At 40.9% G+C, this 21289-nt stretch overlaps 1 protein-coding gene across 3 annotated transcripts in view; it reads left to right on the top strand.

Annotated features, from left to right (window-relative positions):
- The window catches only part of PDE8A (phosphodiesterase 8A), a 165710-nt gene that overhangs the window by 61581 nt on the left and 82840 nt on the right, over positions 1–21289 (top strand). The gene's annotated exons all lie outside the window — the stretch shown is intronic.

Below are 21289 nucleotides of genomic sequence, written 5' to 3'. Positions count from 1 at the left end.
TTTCATATCTTGTCTATTTTGAATAATGTTTCAGTGAACATGGGTGCATATATTTTTTTGAATTAGTGTTTTGGATTTCTTCTGATTTTTTTTTTGAGAGAGATATAGAGATAAGAAGGGAGAGAAGTGAGAAACATCAACTTAATACTTGTAGCACTTTAGTTGTTAATTGATTGCTTCTCATACGTGCCTTGACCAGGGACTCCAGCTGAGCCAGTGACCCCTTACTCAAGTCAGTAACCTTGGCTCAGGCCAGCAACCTTTACGCTCAAGCCAGTGACCATGGTATCTCTTCGATGATCACACACTCAGGCCAGTGACTCGGTCCTCCAGCCGGTTGAGTCCACGCTCAAGCTGGCGACCTTGGGGTTTTGGACCTGGGAACTCAGCGTCCCAGGTCAACACTCTTATCTGCTGCACCACCACAGGTCAGGCATCTTAGTGTTTTGGATTTCTTTAGATAAATACCCAGAAGTAGAATTGCTAGGTCATATGGTATTTCTGTTTTTAATTTTTTGAGGAACTTCTGTACTGGTTTTTGTAGAGGCTATACCAATTTACAATCCCACCAATAGTGCACGAGGGTTCCCTTTTCTCCACATCCTTACTAACACTTACTGTTTGTTGATTTATTGATGATAGCTATTCTAACCAGTTTGAGATGCTATATTGTGGTTTTAATTTGCATTTCCTTGATGATTAGTGACATTGAATATTTTTTCATGTCTGTTGGCCAACTGTATGTCCTCTTCAGAGAAATGTTTATTGAGTTCCTCTGACCCCCCCTTTTTTTTAGAAAGATAGGAAGAGGGAGAGATGAGCAGCATCAACTCATAGTTGTGGCATTTTAGTTGTTCATTAATTACTTCTCATATGTGCCTTGACTGGAGGCCTCAAGCCAAGCCAGTGGCCCCTTGCTCAACCCAGCGATCTTGAGCTTACACCAGCATCAGTGGGGTCGTGTTGATGATCCCACACTCAAGCCAGTGATCTCGGGGTTTCGAACTGGGGACCTCAGCATCCCTAGTCGATGCTCTATCCACTGCACCATCACTGGTCAGGCCCTCTGCCCATTTTTTAAACTATTTTTTGTTTTGTTTTTTTGGTGTTAAGTTGTGTGGATTTATGTATTTTGGATATTAACACTTTATCAGCTGTATCACTGGCAAATATCTGCTTCCATTTAGTGTGTTGTCTTTTCATTTTGTTGTCCTTTCCTTTGCTGCACAAAAACTTCTTAGTTTGATGTAGTCCCATTTGTTTATTTTTCTTTTGCTACCCTTGTCCAAGGAGACAGATACAAAAAAATATTACTAAGAAGGATGTCAAAGAGTTTACTGCCTGTTTTCTTCTAGGAGTTTTAAGGCTTCAGGTCTTACATTAAAGTCTTTAATTGATTTTTAATTTATTCTTATATATGGTATAAGAAAGTGGTCTAGTTTCATATCTGTTCAGTTTTCTGAATAGCAGTTATCAAAGAGACTGTCTTTACTCCATTTATATTCTTGCCTCCTTTGTTATAGATAAGTGATCATATTGGCATGGGTTTATTTTTGGGCTTTCTGTTCTGTTTCATTGATCTGCGTGTCTGTTTTTTGCCAGTACCATGCTGTTTTGATTGCTATATAGCCTTGTAATATAGTTTTATATCAGGTAGTGTAATACCTCAAACTTTGTTTTCTTTTTCAAGACTTCTGTGGTTATCCAGGGTCTTTTGTAGTCCCATATAAATTTTAGGATTATTTATTCTAGGTTTGTGAAAAATGCCATTGGTATTTTGATAGGGTTTGCATTGACTCTGTAGATTGCTTTGGGTAGTATGGCTATTTTAACAATATTCATTCTTCTACTCATGTGCAGAATATATGCTTCCATTTATTTGCATCTTCAGTTTCTTTCTTCCCTGTCTTATAGCTTTCCAAGTATAGGTCCTTTACCTCAATGGTTAAATTTATTCCTAGATAGAGCGTCGGCCTAGCGTGCGGAGGACCCGGGTTCGATTCCCGGCCAGGGCACACAGGAGAAGCGCCCATTTGCTTCTCCACCCCTCCGCCGCACTTTCCTCTCTGTCTCTCTCTTCCCCTCCCGCAGCCGAGGCTCCATTGGAGCAAAGATGGCCCGGGCACTGGGGATGGCTCCTTGGCCTCTGCCCCAGGCGCTAGAGTGGCTCTGGTCGCAATATGGCGACACCCAGGATGGGCAGAGCATCGCCCCCTGGTGGGCAGAGCGTCGCCCCTGGTGGGCGTACCGGGTGGATCCCGGTCGGGCGCATGCGGGAGTCTGTCTGACTGTCTCTCCCTGTTTCCAGCTTCAGAAAAATGAAAAAAAAAAAAAAATTTATTCCTAGATATTTTATTATTGTTGATGCAATTGTAAGTAGAATTATTTTTTAAGTTTCTCTTTCTGATAATTTATTATTGGTATATGAAAAATACAACCAATTTCTTTTTCTTCCTTCCTTCCTTCCTTCCTCCTCTCCCTCCCTCCCTCCTTCCCTTTCTTTCTTCCTTTCCCTCTCTCTCTCTCTCTCTTTTCTTGAGGAGTGGAGAAAGTGAGACAGACTTCTGCATGCGCCCTGACTTGCATCCACTCAGCAACCCCATTTGGAGCTGATGCTCAAGTACCAAGCTATTTTTAGCACCTGAGGCTAATGCACTTCAGTGCCCGGGGCCCTGCTTGTACCATTTGAGCCACTGGCTGTGGGAGCAGAAGAGGGAGGGATGAGGGAGTGATGGAGAAGCAGATAGTCGCTTTTCCTTTGTGCCCTGACCAGAAGTTGAACCTGGAATGTCCTTATGCTGAACCGATGCCCTATCCACTGAGCCACCAGCCAGGGCCACCAATTTCTGAATATTTTGTATCCTGCTATTTTACTGAATTCATGTATAATAGTTATAACAGTTTTTCAGTGGAATCTTTAGAGTTCTTTATATATAGTATATGTCATCTGCAAATAATGAGTTTTACTTCTTCATTTCCAATTTGGATGCCTTTATTTCTTTTTGTTTTCTGCTTGCTGAGGCTAGGACTTCCAAAACTATGTTGAACAAAGGTGGTAAAAGTGGATATCTTTATCTTGTTACTGATCTTAAGGAAAACACTTTCAGCTTGTCACTGTTGAATATGATGTTCGGCTGTGGGTTGGTCATAGATGGTCTTTATTATGTTCAGGTATGCTCCCTGTATTTCCCACTTTGCTGAGAGGATTTTTAAAAATTTAATAATAAATGGATACTGAATTTTTTCAAATGCTTTTTCTAAATCTATTGACATCACATGATTTTTATCCTTTATTTTGTTATGTGGTGTATCACATTAATTGATTTGTGGATATTGAACCAAACTTGTATTCCAGGAATGACTTTCACTTGGTTATGGTGCATGCTTTTTTAAATGTACTATGGAATTCAGTTTGCTAATATTTTGTTGAGGATTTTTGCACTTATGTTTCTCAGGGATATTGGCCTGTAATTTTCTTCTTTTTGTTCCATTACATTTCTTATTTGGCACCTACACTGAGGTCCAGAGTGGTAAGTGACTAACCTCAGGCCACACAATGATGGGAGGCAGACCTGGCAGTAGGCTTCTGTCTCTGTCTCTCACATCCTTGTCTTCCAGTTTCTGTAACACCACTTTTCCAGACAGTGTGTGTGTGGGGGGTAGTTGGCATCATCTTTGTGAGTGTCAAAAACTCTGCTTCTGCTCTCCTCTCCTGTGCCCTTTTGCTACATGGACCTTTCTCCACCTCTTTTTCCCAAGTCCTGCCTGCCTTTTCTGCCTTCCTCAGTCAGAACCACTGACCCTCCTCTGCGCTCCCATGACTGTTTGCACATGAGGCAGAAGTACAGTGACGAGTATGGGCCTTGAGAGTCACACAGCCTTGGGTCCAAGTTCCACACCCCATTTTATTAGCTGTGTGACTGACAAGTAGATTAACCTTGCAGAGTTTCTATTTTCAGATATATAGTTAGAATAATAACAGTTTCTACTTTATGTGGTTGATGTGAGGATTAAATCAGATATTCCTGGGTACACAGTTAATACCTACGTGTTACATACTGCTGGTGGCGGTGGCTCGATTACTGTTCATAAATCAGTGAAGCCTCCTTCCTGGCTTTCTCCAGCTCCAGTTCTTCCTGTGCCTGACTGCTTATTGCTGAATCCAAAGTTACCCTGTTGGCCAGGGGCATATTCTGACTTCCAGGCTACTTACTCTCACATACTTGTTGGAATATTTTTGTGGATAACATTCACTTAAAGTTATTGTACCTTGGTGCATGCCACTCTCTGTCACCTGGAGTTTTGCTCATTTGTGTGGGGGATGTTTTGTTGAAAAAATTGTTGTCTCTATGGTCTACTGAGAAAAGGAACAGAATGTTTTTTCCCTTCGCTTCACAGCTACAACTAGTTCAGTGTTTGTATAGCTCTAAGTCTGTTAATTAAGGAAGTGGATTAGAGTAGAAGGTTAATGAAAACTCACCGACTGCAGACGATGGCATACATTCCCTTGTTTGACACCATAGTGCAAGCTCACCTCGGGCTGTAAAAGGAGCAGTCCGTAGTTCTCTTGACCATCCTCCTATCTAGTAACCAGCAGAGACCATCTGTCCTTGGCATAAGATTTGGATAATTTGGTTGTTTGGAGTTTCTCTGTCTTGTAAATGAAAAACCAAGAAAAAACAGTGTATTTTGTTATACAAGTAACAAAGGTCATGGAAACAGTAACTTTTAAAAGGAAGCCTTAGTTACCCAGCTTTAAATGACCTAGGTCTACTTGTTTTAATTTTAAAAGTTGGTGGAATAAACCCTCATTTTCTCTGATTTACAAGAAAACTAAAATGTGGAAAATTTGATATTTTAAAGGGCATGGCTTCTGGTTTATGGGATTGCTTTAAAATGTAAACATTTTGGTTTCTCATAATACTCTAGAGCAGTGGTAGTCAGCCTGGTCCCTACCGCCCACTAGTGGGCGTTCCAGCTTTCATGGTGGGCGGTAGCAGAGCAACCAAAGTATAAATAAAAAGATAGATTAACTATAGTAAGTTGTTCTATAAAGATTTATTCTGCCAAACTTAGCAAAAATCCTACATGAAGTACTTGGTAAGTAATCATTATTATATGCTTTAACTTGCTGTAACTCTGCTTTATAAATTTTATAAAGTAAAGTGACTTCTCTACTTTATAAATCACCATTACTGTGGAACCGGTGGGTGGTTAGAAAATTTTACTACTAACAGAGATACAAAAGTGGGCGGTATGTATAAAAGGGTTGACTACCCCTGCTCTAAAGGAAGTTTTTGTGAATATCTTATAGCTATTACAATTATAATTTAGATCTGTATTTCCAAGAAAATACTCAGTATTAACTTGAAAAAAAGCATGGAAATAGGCTGATTTATAAGCATCAGGATATGTATCATATGTTAAATGGATTACTTTAGGTTAACGAGATTTCAGGTAACAGCATTTTATGTTTTCTTGTTGTTTTTTTATTTAGTTAGAGGAGGGGAGGCAGAGACAGACTCCCGCATGTGCCCCAACTAGGATCCACATGGTAAGCCCACTAGGGGGTGATGCTCGCCCATCTGGGGCTTTGCTCTATTGCTCAGCAACCAAGCTCTTCTTAGCACCTGAGGCAGAGGCCATGGAGACATTCTCAGTGCCTGGGGCCAACTTGTTCCAGTATGGCCATAGCTGCAGGAGGGGATGGGGGAGAGAGAGAAGTGAGAGAGGGAGGGGTGGAGAAGCAGATGGGCGCTTCTCCTGTGTGCCCTGACCAGGAATCAAACCCGGACATCCACACACTGGGCTGACACTCTACCATAGAGCCAGCCGGCCAGGGCTACATTTTACTTTTTCCTTCTGCTCCCTTTCTGTCCTGTCTGGACTTTGGAGTAACCGTGTATTACTGTATCTTCAAAGAAATTTATAAAGCTGTTTTCTTTTTGGAGGAAAAAAGTGGAACTTAAGCTTTGAATATGGTAAAGTCATCCTTTCTTTGTCTGCCAAGAAACATGATCCCAAACACCTAGGAGAAAAAGAGACAGAAATGTAACTTTATATTTGAAGAAATTAGATGTCTGAAAGCCCACACAAGAAAATAAGTGGAAAGGGTTTTGAAAGATTGAACTAGGAGTATGAGAGGAAGTGGACAGAACTCATGGCTGCAGATCTTGGGAAAAGAAAAAAACAGCTAACAAATCACATTTTCCAAGGTGAGAGGTACACCCTGGAGTTCAAAATAAAAAAAGTTTTGTTTTTAATAGTGATAGTACATGAGCTAGTGGCAAAAGCGTCACAGGATCTTTTGATTCCAGGATGCAGAGGAAGCTGGATGAGTGAGGATGCACACAGTGATATGTCTGCGAGCAGCTGGTCTGTGGTGGCAGGAAGGAGAGAGGCTCCATGTTGTGACCAGCCCCACAGCCACCTCTCTCTCTAGGTTGGGGAGAGAGAAGCTGAAGAATACCTTCCCCTCCCTGTGTGCACATACAGACCTGCTAGAAAAAGGAGAAGCGCTCCTTGTCTCCTGAACAAGGCACGTCTCTTCTTCCATGTGAATCCTCTTCAGATGCCTGGCCCAAGAGAAACTGCCTTCAGAAGTGAGGAATCAAAAATAGACCCATTCAGGATCTGCTCAAACATAACTATAAGAAGAAATGAAGAAATGTGAAGCCAAACTGTAATGACTAGCACTCACTAGAAAAATACTGGCACAGAGCAAGTGAAAATCATGACAGATATTTCACAAATTAAAATGAAATAGTTCCCCTCTGATTTGTACTGATAACTAGAGCATAAATCAGAAGTACTGGCCATCAGAAGAGATTGCAAGCCAGTAGGAAAAGAAACTTGAGTTTGGGAATAAATGAAAGCCATTGAGGAAACGAAGGTGAAGTTCAGAACGAAACAAGACATGTATAGGAAACAGGGATGATGTAAGTGAGCAAAATGAAATAGACATAGTTAAAAAGGATTTGAGAGTGAATGCTAGATAGAAACAAAAAGTATGAAAATTTTCTAAAGAAGGAAACAAATAGTAGAGAAAACAAAAAAATGTAAAGGTACAAATCAAGAAAGGTTTCCAGAAAGGAAAGAGATTGAATTCTACAGTTTGAAAGGACACACTGCACTCAGAAAAAATTAATATACAACTTTGCAATATATCCCAGTAAAAATATTGGATTTCAAATGTAAAGAGTTGTTTTTGAAAGACAAACTAAAAGATAAACTTATTTATGAAAGAACAAATTTTGTCTGCTTCATATTGTCTAGTTAACACCATAGGACACTGACAAAATTCTTTAGAAGAGTAAGTTTGACCCAAGGATGTTATAGTCAGTGAAAATTTTTTGTAGGAAATTGAAAAAAGGGCCCTGGCCGGTTTGCTCAGTGGTAGAGCATTAGCTCGGCATGTGGATGACCTGGGTTCGATTTCTGATCAGATCACACAGGAGAAGCACTCATTTGCTTCTCCACCCCTCCCCCACTTACTTCTCTCTCTCTATCTCTTCCTGCAGCCATGGCTCAATTGGAGCAAGTTGGTCCTGGATGCTGAGGATGGCTCCATGGCTTCTGCCTCAGGTGCTAAGAAGAGCTTGGTTGCTGAGCAATGGAGTGATGCCCCAGATGGGCAGAGCATCACCCCCTAGTGGGCTTGCCAGGTAGATCCCAGTTGGGGTGAATGCGGGAGTCTGTCTCTGCCTCACCTCCTCTCACTGAATAAAAAAAGAAATTGAGAAAAGAACATTTCATAAACCCTGTTTATGGAATCTAGTCAAAGACTTCAGTCCACCAGGATAAAACCTACAGCCAAAGAACCAGTTATAAGCATTGAATCTATTTGCAGGTTAACACAAATGTGAAGATGATGCAATAGAACAGAACAGAAAAGTTATATGACCTGACAGTGCGAAATTATCTAACTAAATTTGAGAGGAGGAGGGAAAAGGAGATGGGAGATAAAGTAAGAATTCTCTTCATCTTCAGTAGCTAGTGTTCAAACAGTATTTAAAGCTAACAGATAAACTTAGTTGTAGGTTTATTTAAGGGTACAAAGCTAAGCGGGAAGAGATAATATAACAGACTAAACTAGGATAGAGGGGGGATGGCACAGGAGAAGAATATATCTTAATTTCATCATTTCTCAGGGGATTAAATATATACTGTCTAAAGAAAGAAAGGTTAACATATTAATAAAATTAACTACTAGATAAAAATATAAATCATATGAAATATCAAGCTATACTCACAAAGGAAAACAGTCTCCACAAAAGGTAACAAAAATAATTGGTAGAACTAAGGCCAGTGTTTGTCATATCAATAAATAAAATTGGGAATTGAAGGTCAGAAAATGGCATCTACCAGCCTGGTTATCAGAAGGTCAAACCACAGACTCAGACCAGCACAAGAGGCAGAAGCATTGAGGCCAGCAGGAACACCATCTCGTTTCTGGTTATTCACTTTAAACTGTTTTCTTATTAAGTGAGAGGAGGGGAGATGGGCTCCTGCATGCACCCCAACCGGGATTCACCTGGAAACCCCCGTCTGGGGCCAATGCTCAGACCAGCCAAGCCATCCTCAGCACCCAGGACAAGCGCTTGGACCAATTAAGCCACTGGCTACAAGAATGGAAGAGAGAGAGAAGGGGGAGAGGGAGGGGAGTGAAGCAGATGGTTGCTTCTACTGTGTGCCCTGACTGGGGACTGAACCTGGATGTCTTCTGCATGCCAAGCCAATGCTCTGTCCACTGAGCCAACTAGCCAGAGCCAAACTGATTTTTTTTTTAATTCAGCCAACTACTATGAAGGTACTCTGTGTTTGATGTAGGTGATTAGCTTCATTCCTTTGAAGAAATTAAAAATCCAAAACTAATGACTAAATGAAAGAAACCAAAAAAAGAAAAGGCTCAATTATTATTTATTTTGAGTAGTATGTTGGAGGTTTTGGTGAAATTCTTTTCTTTAACATTATTACTGGGGACCTGGAGAGTGTGACATTTTGTTTTTGCAAGCTCCTGAAATATAAACAGGCCCTTACCCTGAAGAGTCACAGTATTAGGCCTCTTACTGTGTTGTGTCTAATGGTGTTCTTTGTTTCACCTTCAGAACCAAAGCCTTATTTGTTAATAATCCTTGCTTTCATGGAAATACTGTGCATACCTAACAGACAGTAGTAGACACGGGGATTCTAGTTTAAGTGACATCTAGCAATCTCTAATATTAGCTTCCCAAATCTTCAACTTGGTTATTCAAGGTTGAAAACTTACAGCACCAAAAAACATGCCTACTAGGGCACTTATTAATAAAGCTTAGAACTGATAGAACCAGACTGAAAACACATGCCTTGCAGTAGGAATATCAACCCTGCCAACTCAGAAGAAAATAGGAAGCCATGTTGCCTTCCAGTGGTCTTGCCTTCCTCATGGTCTGCCTCCTGAGCACCCTGGCAGCCACCCAGATTCCTCCGCTTATGCGGGTGCTGCTTTCAATAGCAGCCGGATATTGCATTCCTGCTTCCCGTTAGACTAACAGGAATGTGGAATGTGGTTCTTCATTCCACATTCATTTGGACTCCAGCTCTTAACATACGTCTGAGCAGTGAATGGAGATGCTTTCTTGGAGGTCCCTATAAGTAAAATGGGGGTATAAACAGGAGACATCCCAGACATTAAAGGACAAATGGGTCAGATGGCATCCTCCCAAACATTAAGTTCAGAATGTTGAATGTTAATATACAAAATGTTGGGCAGACAGAGCTGCCTTACCTGAAAGCCTACTGGGCTTGAACCTGAGTGTATCAGCCTTCCCTCCCACTAAGTTTACACTAGAGCCCAGAGAACAGAACTGTGAGCACAACTTGGCTTTGGGCAGGTGCTGGATCCAGATAGAATGGTGACCTGGGGTCTTAAAGGGTTCATGCCCAAAATGTTAGCCTTCCAAGCTGAGAGACCCCCAGAACAAAAACTGTGGTGTCTGTACCAGCGTAGAAAATGAGGGAGGATTGAGAAGAAGCTGGAAGAGAGACACTGCCCATCTGAAGGGAGTGGCAGCAGGGAGACACAGCAGCAGAGTCTCCAGAGAAACCACAAAAATGCTTAAAAATCCATCAGGCACCAGGAGTGTGAGATCATCTAATAGTACCAGTCTCTGGTCCTTTCCCCTGCTCCCTGCCTCAGAAGCAGCAGCTGGCAGGCGAGGGAGGGAGGGAGGGAGGGAGGGAGGGAGGGAGGGAGGGAGGGAGAGAGAGAGTGAGAGAGAGAGAGAGAGAGAGAGAGAGAGAGAGAGAGAGAGAGAAGGTGCCTCTACCCCTCCTCCCTGGAGACCTGGATCCCATGCCACTGCCCCTGCTGCTAGAAGAGAGAGGTCTTTTCTTCCAATGAAAACTGAAGTGCTAATGAGGTATCTTTTTAAAGTAAACTCTTTTTGAAAGTTAATGCATAAATCATTAGTGTACAGAATGATGAATTTCTGTCAATGTAACCAGCACACAGATCAAAAAATAGAACATTCTAGGACGCTATAAGGCCTCTTTGAATTTTCTCTTGGTCACCCTATCCCCTCAAAATATCTTATAGATTAGTTTTGGCAGGTTTAAATTTTATATGAATGAAGTGGACTGATCGCTTTGAATTACTGAATTGAGGTTGTATGTCTGACTTAATTAGCATACTGGGTCAGATGGCATCCTCCCAAACATTAAGTTCAGAATGTTGATCATATTTGGAAATTGGGTCTTTGCAGATGTAAATAAAGATCATACTTAGGATCTTAAGGTGGGCCCTTAATCCATGACTGGTGTCCACCTGCCCTGCAGTGTCCTTCTCTTGAGAAGTCTTCAGTGTGTTGGGAGTCAGTCTGTGTGCTTCCCTAAGTCTTTCAGCTGCCTGTTTACTGAGAACTTTGGAAAAAATGAACATGTAATAAGTGAAACGAGCCACTTGCAGAAATGGTCTGCTTTATTTCATTTTCTGATGGTAATTATAACTTCATGTTTTAGATTTATTCCTTATAACTGCCATGTATGTTTGATACCTTCTCCATTTTTCTTCTTCTTCTTCTTCTTCTTCTTCTTCTTCTTCTTCTTCTTCTTCTTCTTCTTCTTCTTCTTCTTCCTCTTCCTCTTCCTCTTCCTCTTCCTCTTCCTCTTCTTCTTCTTTTCTTCTTCTTCTCTTCTTCTTCTTCTTCTTCTTCTTCTTCTTCTTCTTCTTCCTCCTCCTCCTCCTCCTCCTTCCTCCTCCTCCTCCTCCTCCTTCTTCTACTACTTCTTCTTCTTTTCAGTGAGAGGAGGGGAGGCAGAGAAAGACTCCTGCATTAGCCCTGACTGGGATCCACCTGGCAAGCCCACTAGGGGGCAATGCTCTGTCCATCTGGGACATTGTTCCATTGCTCAGCAACTGAGCTCTTCTTAGTGCCTGATGCAGAGGCCCTGGAACCATCCTCAGCACCTGGGGCCAACTCACTCCAATTGAGCCATGGCTGCAGGAGAGGAAGAGGGGGAGAAGTGAGAGGGGGAGGGATGGAGAAGCAGATGGGTGCTTCTCCTGTGTGCCCTGATGGGGAATCGAACCTGGGACATTGGTATGCTGGGCTAATGCTCTATCACTGAGCCAACCAGCCAGGGCCCCTTCTTCATTTCTAATTACTCTTTTTGTCAGAAAAATTTTCTTACACTATTAAATTAACATAAAATTTGAATTTCATTTCACTTGATGTGCAAAGATATTTTAAGTGTATATAGATGTATTAAGTATATTTAGACATTTAAAATTTATTAATATACAAAATATTTTTGCTTTTATTTGTTATTGGTCTTACATAAATTTTTTCCTTTATTATTAATTTTAATGGGGTGACATTGATTAATTAGGGTACATAGATTCAGAGAAAACATCTCCAGGTTATTTTGACATTTGATTATGTTGTATACCCATCACCCAAAGTCAAATTGTCTTCCGTCATCTTCTGGTTTTCTTCGTGCCCCTCCCTGCTTCTCCTCCCCACCCCCACCCCCGTTACCACCACACTCTTGTCCATGTCCCTGAGTCTCATATTTATGTCCCACCTATGTATGGAATCATATAGTTCTTAGTTTTTTCTGATTTACTTATTTCACTCAATATAATGTTATCAGGGTCCATCCATGTTGTTGTAAATGATCCCATGTCATCATTTCTTATGGCTGAGTAGTATTCCATAGTATATATGTACCACATCTTCTTTATCCAGTCATCTATTGAAGGGCTTTTTGGTTGTTTCCATGTCTTGGCCACTGTGAACAATGCTGCAATGAACATGGGGCCGCATGTGTCTTTATGTACCAATGTTTTTGAGTTTTGGGGGGTATATTCCCAATAGAGGCATTGCTGGGTCATATGGTAGTTCTATTTTTAATTTTTTGAGGAACCACCATACTTTCTTTCATAATGGTTGTACTACTTTACATTCCCACCAGCAGTGGATGAGGGTTCCTTTTTCCCCACAGCCTCTCCAACACTTGTTATTACCTGTCTTGTTGATGATAGTTAATCTAACTGGTGTGAGGTGATATCTCTGTGTCCCAGTCCAATTCTCTATCCACTGTGCCACTGCCTGGTCAGGCGTGAGGTGATATCTCATTGCAGTTTTGATTTGCATTTCTCTAATAGCTAATGTAGATGAGCATCTTTTCATATATCTCTTGGCCATTTGTATTTCTTCCTGGGAGAAGTGTCTGTTCATGTTCTCTTCCCATTTTTTTATTGGATTGTTTGCTTGTTTGTTGTTGAATTTTATGAGTTCTTTGTATATTTTGGATATTAGGCCCTTATCTGAGGTGTTATTTGAAAATATCATCTCCCATTTAGTTGGCTGTCTGTTTTGTTGTCAGTTTCTCTTGCTGTGCAAAAAATTTTTTTTTTTTTTTTTTTTTGTATTTTTCTGAAGCTGGAAATGGGGAGAGACAGTCAGACAGACTCCCGCATGTGCCCGACCGGGATCCCCCTGGCACGCCCACCAGGGGCGATGCTCTGCCCACCAGGGGGCGATGCTCTGCCCCTCCGGGGCGTCGCTCTGCCCCAACCAGAGCCACTCTAGCGCCTGGGGCAGAGGCCAAGGAGCCATCCCCAGCACCCGGGCCATCTTTGCTCCAATGGAGCCTTGGCTGCGGGAGGGGAAGAGAGAGACAGGGAGGAAGGAGGGGGTGGGGGTGGAGAAGCAAATGGGCCCTTCTCCTATGTGCCCTGGCCGGGAATTGAACCCGGGTCCCCCGCACGCCAGGCTGACGCTCTACCGCTGAGCCAACCGGCCAGGGCCGCAAAAGCTTCTTAGTCTGATGTAGTCCCATTCATTTATCTTTACCTTCACTTCCCTTGCCTTTGGAGTCAAATTCATAAAGTGCTCTTTGTAACCAAGGTCCATGAGTTTAGCACCTATGTTTTCTTCTATGTAATTTATTGTTTCAGGTTTTATATTTAGGTCTTTGATCCATTTTGAATTAATTTTAGTACAAGGGGACAAACTAGTCAAGTTTCATTCTTTTGCATGTGGCTTTCCAGTTTTCCCAGCACCATTTGTTGAAGAGGCTTTCTTTTCTCCATTATGTGTTGTTGTCCCCTTTATCAAAGATTATTTGACCATATATATGTGGTTTTATTTCTGAGCTTTTAACAGCATGGTATTGGCACAATATTTTTTTAAGTGAGAGGAGGGGACATAGTGAGACAGACTCCCGCATGTGCCTTGACCGGGATCTACCTGGAAATCCCCATCTGGGGCCAATGCTCAAATCAACTGAGCTATCCTCAGCTCCTGAGGAGGGGAAATAAGGAGGAGAAGAGAAGCAGATCATTACTCATGTGTGCCCTGACTGGGGATGGAACCCAGGACATCCACACGCCAGGCTGATGCTCTGTCCACTGAGCCAACTGGCCAGGGCTGCTCTTACACATTTATTTTTACACATTTTTTAAAAATAAAATTGTGGCCTGGCCAGTTGGCTCAGTAGACAGAGCATCAGCCCAGCATATGGAAGTCCCGGGTCAGGGCACACACGGGAGTCTGTCTGCCTCCCTGCCTCCAGCCTCTCAATTAAATAAATAAATAAATAAACAGACAGGCCGATAGACAGAATAAAATCACATGGCTGTCTCCTAACATTTTTATATGAAAATTGTGCCCTTGATTGAACTAGAAGGCTGACTTCCTGTGTTTTGTGCATCATGCTTCCTATTAGATTCAGTTATGTGTACTCAAAACCAGTGTTGTTTTTCGCTTATACTTTAAATGGGAAATAATTTTTTAGGAGGGCTTAAGGAGGGTTTCTATGATATCTAAACAGAACATGGTTGAAAATAGTAATTGATATGGGGTGACAAAATGCCCAAAGAAACAACAGACAAGAATCTAATCAGAACTTTGTTTGACTGTTTGGTTAATTGAGGATATACTTAACTGTAACAAAATTAAAGACTGCATCATTTCTTTGGAGACCTTTGAGAATGAGAACAGCTACTCACTGGAAAGATTTCACAGTGAAATGAGAAAAAGAACAGAGCAATTTACAATATAAATCAATCAGGAAACCTAGCCAATCTTCATTTTACTGTAACAATTTGGATTATTTTTTTCTTAGATATTTCCTTTAGGAAGCTGTATGTTCAAAACAAAGCAGTGTTGGGGGTGCTAGTTATTCAGTAATGGGTTCATTCAGCCTTTATGAAGCCCTGTACATTTTTGGGTTTCAATTTTATGAAAGGGAATAGAATTCAGAAGCTCCGTTTGGTGAGGGATGCAGAATATGCTTCTACTGTGATGCTGAGAAACCTAGGACCTATTGGGAACACCTAGGTGTGGCACCATATCCAGGTAAAGGTCAGGGCCAGAGGCAGAGGTAGAGGCTTACTCACGCTTGAGTCTTGAAAGATAAGGAGAAATTAGGGGAGAAGTGGAAGAAAGCAGGAGTGTGCAATGCTGAGTGAGCCTCATGGCTATGGCACTGTCTTGAGATACTGGGCTTTTGAGGAGTTTTGAGTGGTGGGGGCTGTTGGAGCCTTAAATGCCATCTCAAGAGAGTCCAGGCCTTATCTGAGACACTGTGAGCCCTGAAGGACTTCACGTGTACTGAGTTTAGGGATCATCTATTTCACTTCTTTTGAAACTTAACATTCTTCCCTGGCCAGTTGGCTCAGTGGATAGAGCTGGCCTGGTGTATGGACGTCCCAGGTGCAATCCCCAGTCAAGGCACACATGAGAAGCAACTATCTGCTTCTCTTCCCTTTCTTTCTCTCTTCCTCTCTTGCAGCTAGTGGCTCGATTGGTTCGAGTGTTGCCCTGGGTGCTAGGATAGCTCAGTTGGTCCAAGCATTGGCCCCAGACAGGGGTTACATGCCAGAGTGTGTCTCTCTCTCTCCTCCACTGAAAAAAATTTTTTTTTGAAAAAGAAAAAACATTCTGATGTTCTTGTGCTTTGGATTAATATTTTCTTGCATTTTACCCCCCCCCCTTAAGTATACAGCTTATCTGTTAAATTCAAGTAGTGACAGAAGGAAGAAGATAGGATCGACTCTTGTCTTCTTGTTCAGACACTTAGTTCAAGAGGATGTTTAAGAGATTTGAAATGAGCAAGATTTTTTTTACTATTTTGTCTTCAGTATTTTTGTATATCCTGTAGAGAAATATGTCATTCCCTATATATTTTCAGGCCCTTGTGACATTTTGGGGGGATGACTTCCTTTTGAGGACTTATGTGGATGTATTCTCGTTATTATTCCTGGAATGAAGAGGAAGTGATATCAGCAGATGTGCAGAGCTTTAGTCGCACTGAATACACTATTCATTTAGACAAAAAGATCATTTCTCAATTCAAATCATAATATTCTAATTTAAGGCCAAAATCAGTTGTGTCATAATCTCTATGGAAACAAAGCTTTCCACTGTGTCGTAGTTGCATAAGTAATTCATTTCCCTGTAGACACACAAAAGAAAGATGCAGATGCTTCTTTTTCCTTTTTTTTTTCAAAACTCGCTTACAATAGAAGAGACTTTAGCTGGTAAAATTTGTTTACATGTTATATAAAATTTTAAATGTCTGTTCAAATTCTTGCTTGCAAACATTTTTATATCGTTAAAACTTAAAAATTGTTTAAAAAAACTAAAAATTGTTGATGAATTCACTTTTCCTACTTGAATTTTGATGTGGAGAATTGTTGTTCTTCTCAGTTCTTAGCATATAGGCGTCATCTGCTTGTGCAAAGCTGTCTCTAGTCAGATTGTCTGGTTTTTTTCTTCCTGATCTTCAATTATTCTTTTATGTTATGGATCTGAGTCCTTCGTCATGGTATATGTTTTGTGAATACCTTCGCCTATTCTGTGGCTTACCTTCTCATTTCCTTTTTAGGGTCTTTTGATGAACAGAGTTCTTAATTTTTTTAAAAAATTTTTTTATTTATTCATTTTAGAGAGGAGGGGGAGAGATAGAGAGAGAGAGAGAGAGAGAGAGAGAGAGAGAGAAGGGGGAGGAGCAGGAAGCATCAACTCCCATATGTGCCTTGACCAGGCAAGCCAGGATTTTGAACCAGCAACCTCAGTGTTTCCAGGTTGACGCTTTATCCACTGCGCCACCACAGGTCAGGCCAGAGTTCTTAATTTAACAATCTAATTTATTGATATTTTCCTTTATGGTTAGTGCTTTTAGTGTTTAAGAAATGCTTGCCTACATATCAAGGTTCCTATATATTTTTTTGTTTAGTTTCTTTTTGTCTGATTTTCCACTTCCTTTCCTTCCCTGCCTACCAGTGTTAACAGTTCTAATGTGTTTAAGGTGTGTTATATATGTCTTTTTTTTTTTTTAATTAAGTGAGAGGCAGGGAGGCAGACAGACAGGCTCCCGCATGCTCCCCGACCGTGATCCCACCCCGCAAGCTCCTTACCAGGTGATGCTCTGCCCACTTGGGGCTGCTCTTCTGTTGCTTGACAACCAAGCAATTTTAGCACCTAGGTTGAGGTCATAGAGCCATCCTTAACTCCCAGGGCCAACTTGCTTGAACCATTCAAGCCATGGCTGCAGGAAGGGGAAAGAGAGAGAGAGAGAGAGAAAGGGGAGGGGAAGAGAGGGGTGGAGAAGGAGATGATGATGATCGCTTCTCCTGTATGCCCAGACTAGAAATCGACACCAGGCCGACGCTCTACCGCTGAGCCAACTGGCCAGGGCCTCTTATGTGTTATTAAAAAGTATGTATTGTTATGTGCTTATGTGGTTTTGACTTATGTAGTGGTATTGTATATATTAGAGATCTCTTTGTTTCTTTTATTCAATTAGCATATTTTTTTAAGATCCACCCTGTTTTTATCCCTCAGTTATATGGAGTTTGCCTGCAAACTCCCTGCCATGATGTGTAACCCTGGACAGACATCTTTGCATATGTCCCCTTGTACAGATCTTTGTGAATAGACCCAAAATTCTAGGTTCTGGGTTACAGGTATGCATGTGCAAGTGTTTTGGACTTAACGTCAGGAATGAATATTGCATGCTCTAAGTAAACATTTTTCAACCAGGAGCCATTTCTTACTATTTTAAATGGTAAAAATGACAGTTTAAGTCCACTCAAAACCTTGAACCTATTTTCCAAAGCATATTAATTAACAAACAGTTGCTTTGAATGAGCTACAAGGGCAGTTTGCCTGCCCCCTGTCACTTGCCAGAGGAAAGCAGCGAGCGGCCCTGAGGGTGAGGCTGGGATGCCCTTTCTGCACCAGCAGCTTTGGAGACGCACATCCCCTTTACTATTCGTGCTTTCCAAAATGCTTATGCAATTATGATTACTATGATGTTTTAACAAGAATATATGGATTATAATTTGAGACTTCCTGCATATCGTTTTGTTAAAATGTATTGGACTTCTGTTTTCTGGTTCTGCACATGAGGAACTTGGAAGTCAACACTCTGTCTTAAGAACAAGTAAAAAAACTGATAGGACTGAAAATTCAGCAACTCTTCTTAAATCCATAAGAGAGGGTAAGACCCAGGATTCAAGAGACAAACAAATACAGGAGTCACTGCTTACCAGAGACTCACGAGTGGGAACCTCTGCAGGAAAAGCAGGAGGAACCTGACCTTGAATTGACGAATTGCTGAAGGCTTAGGGCAAGGACTTAAGAGTTAAAATCACCCGGGACTCTGGCATACGGGGTCCCTACAATAATTGTGAGGTTTGCCTCCAGGAGCTTGACCAGATTCCTACAGTAAATACCAAGGGGAAAATACTATCTTTAAGAAGTCCACTTTAAATACAAATTTTAAAGTATATGGGTGGAGAAAGATATATATACACTATGCTAACACTAATCAAAAGCAAGTAAGATTAACTATATTAATTTCAGACAGAGTAGAATTCAAACGAAGGGAAAGTGTCAGAGATAAAAAAGGACACTGCATAATGATAAAGATGTCAGTTCTCCAAGAAGATATAACAAAACTATAGATCAATAGCTCTCATGAACATAGATGCAAAAATTCTCAACAAAATGCTTGTAAATCAAATAAACACGATAAAAAGAATTATATACCACAACCAAGTTGTATTTATCCCAGGTAAGTAAGGCTAGTACAACATTAGAAAATCAATTTGTGTAATTTTCATCACATCAACAGACTAATGAAGAAAACTCAAGCCCTGGCTGGTTGGCTCAGTGGTAGTGTCGGCCCGGCGTGTGGAAGTCCCGGATTTGATTCCTGGTCAGGGCACACAGGAGAAGCGTCTATGTGCTTCTCCACCCTTCACCCTCTCCTTCCTCTCTCTCTCTCTTCCCCTCCCGCAGCCAAGGCTCCATTGGAGCAAAGTTGGCCTTGGCACTGAGGATGGCTCCATGGCCTCTGCCTCAGGTGCTAGAATGGCTTTGGCCGCAACTGAGCAAAGCCCCAGATGGGCAGAGCGTCGCCCCCTGGTGGGCATGCTGGGTGGATCCCGGTCAGGCGTATGCAGGAGTCTGACTGCCTCCTTGCTTCTAACTTTGGAAAAACACACACACACACACACACACACACAGGAAAACACATGATCGTGTGTGTGTGTGTGTGTGTGTGTGTGTGTGTGTGTGTATCAATAGATGCCAATAAAGCATTTGGCAAAATCCAAAACCCATTCATGATAAAATCTCTCAGGAAACTAGGGATAAGGGGGAACTTCTTCAAGTTGATAAAGAATATCTACAAAAACCTACAGCTAACTTCAAAGCTTTCCCACTAAGATTAGGTACAGGGCATGGTGACTCATCTCACCACTTCTTTTTAACATCTTACTGGAAGTCCTTGTTAATGCAGTAAGGCAAGAAAAGGAAATAAAAAATTGGAAATAAAGAAATGAAACTGTCTTTGTAGGAAATCTGAAACAATCGACAGAAGCACTCCTGGGACTAACAAGTGATTGTAGCAAGGTTGAAGGACATAAGACTAATATGAAAAATTTGATTGCTTTCCATATATTCTAACAATGAACAAATGGAATTGGGAATTAAAAATGCAATTCCATTTATAGTAGCACCCCCAAAAATGAACAAAGTGCTAGGTATAAGTCTAACAATATGTACAAAATCTATATTAGAAAAACTATAAAACTCTGATGAGTAAAATCAAAGAAGTAAATAAATGAAGAGATATTTCATGTTCTTGGATAGGAAAACTCAAAGTTGTCAAAATGTCAAGTTCTTCCCAATTTGATATATAGCTTCGATGCAATCCCAAAGTTACAAATCCTTGCAAGTTACTTTATGGATATTGACAAACTCTAACATTTACATGATGAGGCAAAAGACCCAGAGTAGCCAACACAATTTTAAAGGAGGAGAACAAAGTTGGGTGGCAGGCAGTACCCAGCTTCAAGACATACTGTAAAGTTACAGTAATGAAGTGTGATATTGGCAAAAAATAAATAGATCAATGGACCATCATAGAGAGCCCAGAAATAGACCCTTATAAATACAATCAACTGATTTTTAACAAAAAAGCAAAGGAAATCCAATGGCACAAAAATAGACTCTTTAACAAATGGCCCTGGAACAACTAGACATCTACATGCAAAGTAATGAGCTCAGATCTAGACCTTATTTACACCCTTTACAAAGATTAACTCAAATGGACCATAAACCTAAAAGTAAAATACAGAACTATAAAAATTCTAGAAGATAACATAGGCAAAAACCAGGGCAACCTTGGGTATAGTGATGTCTTTTTAGATATAACACCAAAGATCCAATTTATGAGAGAAAAAATTAATAAGCTGGACTGCATTAAAATTAAAAACTTTTGCTCGGTCAAAGACAATATCAAGAGAACCAGAAGACAAGTCACAGACTAGGAGAAAATATTTACATAAGATACATCCAATAAAGGACTTGTCCGGCATATACAAAAAACTCTTAAAAATTCAACGGAAAAATTTACAACCCTACTGAATGGACCAGGAACCTTAACACACATCTCATAAAGAAGATATACAGAAGGTAAATAAGCATATGAGAAGTTGCTCCTCCTCATACGTCACCAGGGAAATACAAATTAAAACAATCTGATACTGTTACACACCTATTTGCCCAAAATTAGGAACACTAACAGCATCATGCTGGCAAGGATGTGGAGCAACAAGAACTCTTTGTGCTGAGAGCGTGCCAAATGGCATAGCCGCTTGGGAAGACAGTTTGGCAGTTTCTTACAAAGCTAAACATACTCTTGTTATACGATCTAGCAATTGCTGTCCTTGGTATTTACCCTTAGGATTTGAAAACTGATATCCACACAAAACCCTCACAATGATGTTTATAGCAGCTTTATTCATAATTGCCAAACCTTAGAAGCAACCAAGCTGTTCTTCAGTAGGCGAATGGAGAAACTATGGTCCATCCCAACAATGGAATACTGTTCAGCCCTAAGAAGAAAGAAGCTACCAAGCCATGAGCAATGTTGAGGAACCTTAAATGCATATTAATTACTAAGTAAAAGAAACCAATCTGAAAAGGCTATACATACTTGTATGACTCCAACTCTATGACATTCAGGAAAAGGCAAAGCTCTGAAAATGGAAAAGATTAGTGGTTGCCAAAAGTGGGGCTGGGTTGGGGCGAGTACAAAGGATTTTAGGGTTGTGAAAATGCCCTGCATGATATTTTAATGATGGGTACATGTCATTCATTATACATTTGTCCAAACCCATAGAATATATAAACCAAGAGTGAGTCCTAAGGTAAAATATAGATTTGAGATGATTTTGATGTGTCAGTGTATGTTCATCTTTGGTTTAAAAGAATGTACCATTCTGGAA

Source organism: Saccopteryx bilineata, chromosome 7 (assembly GCF_036850765.1).
Source record: "Saccopteryx bilineata isolate mSacBil1 chromosome 7, mSacBil1_pri_phased_curated, whole genome shotgun sequence".
NCBI lineage: Eukaryota > Metazoa > Chordata > Mammalia > Chiroptera > Emballonuridae > Saccopteryx > Saccopteryx bilineata.
Note: the sequence above shows the minus strand (reverse complement) of the source record. Positions and strands in the feature narration are given on the sequence as shown.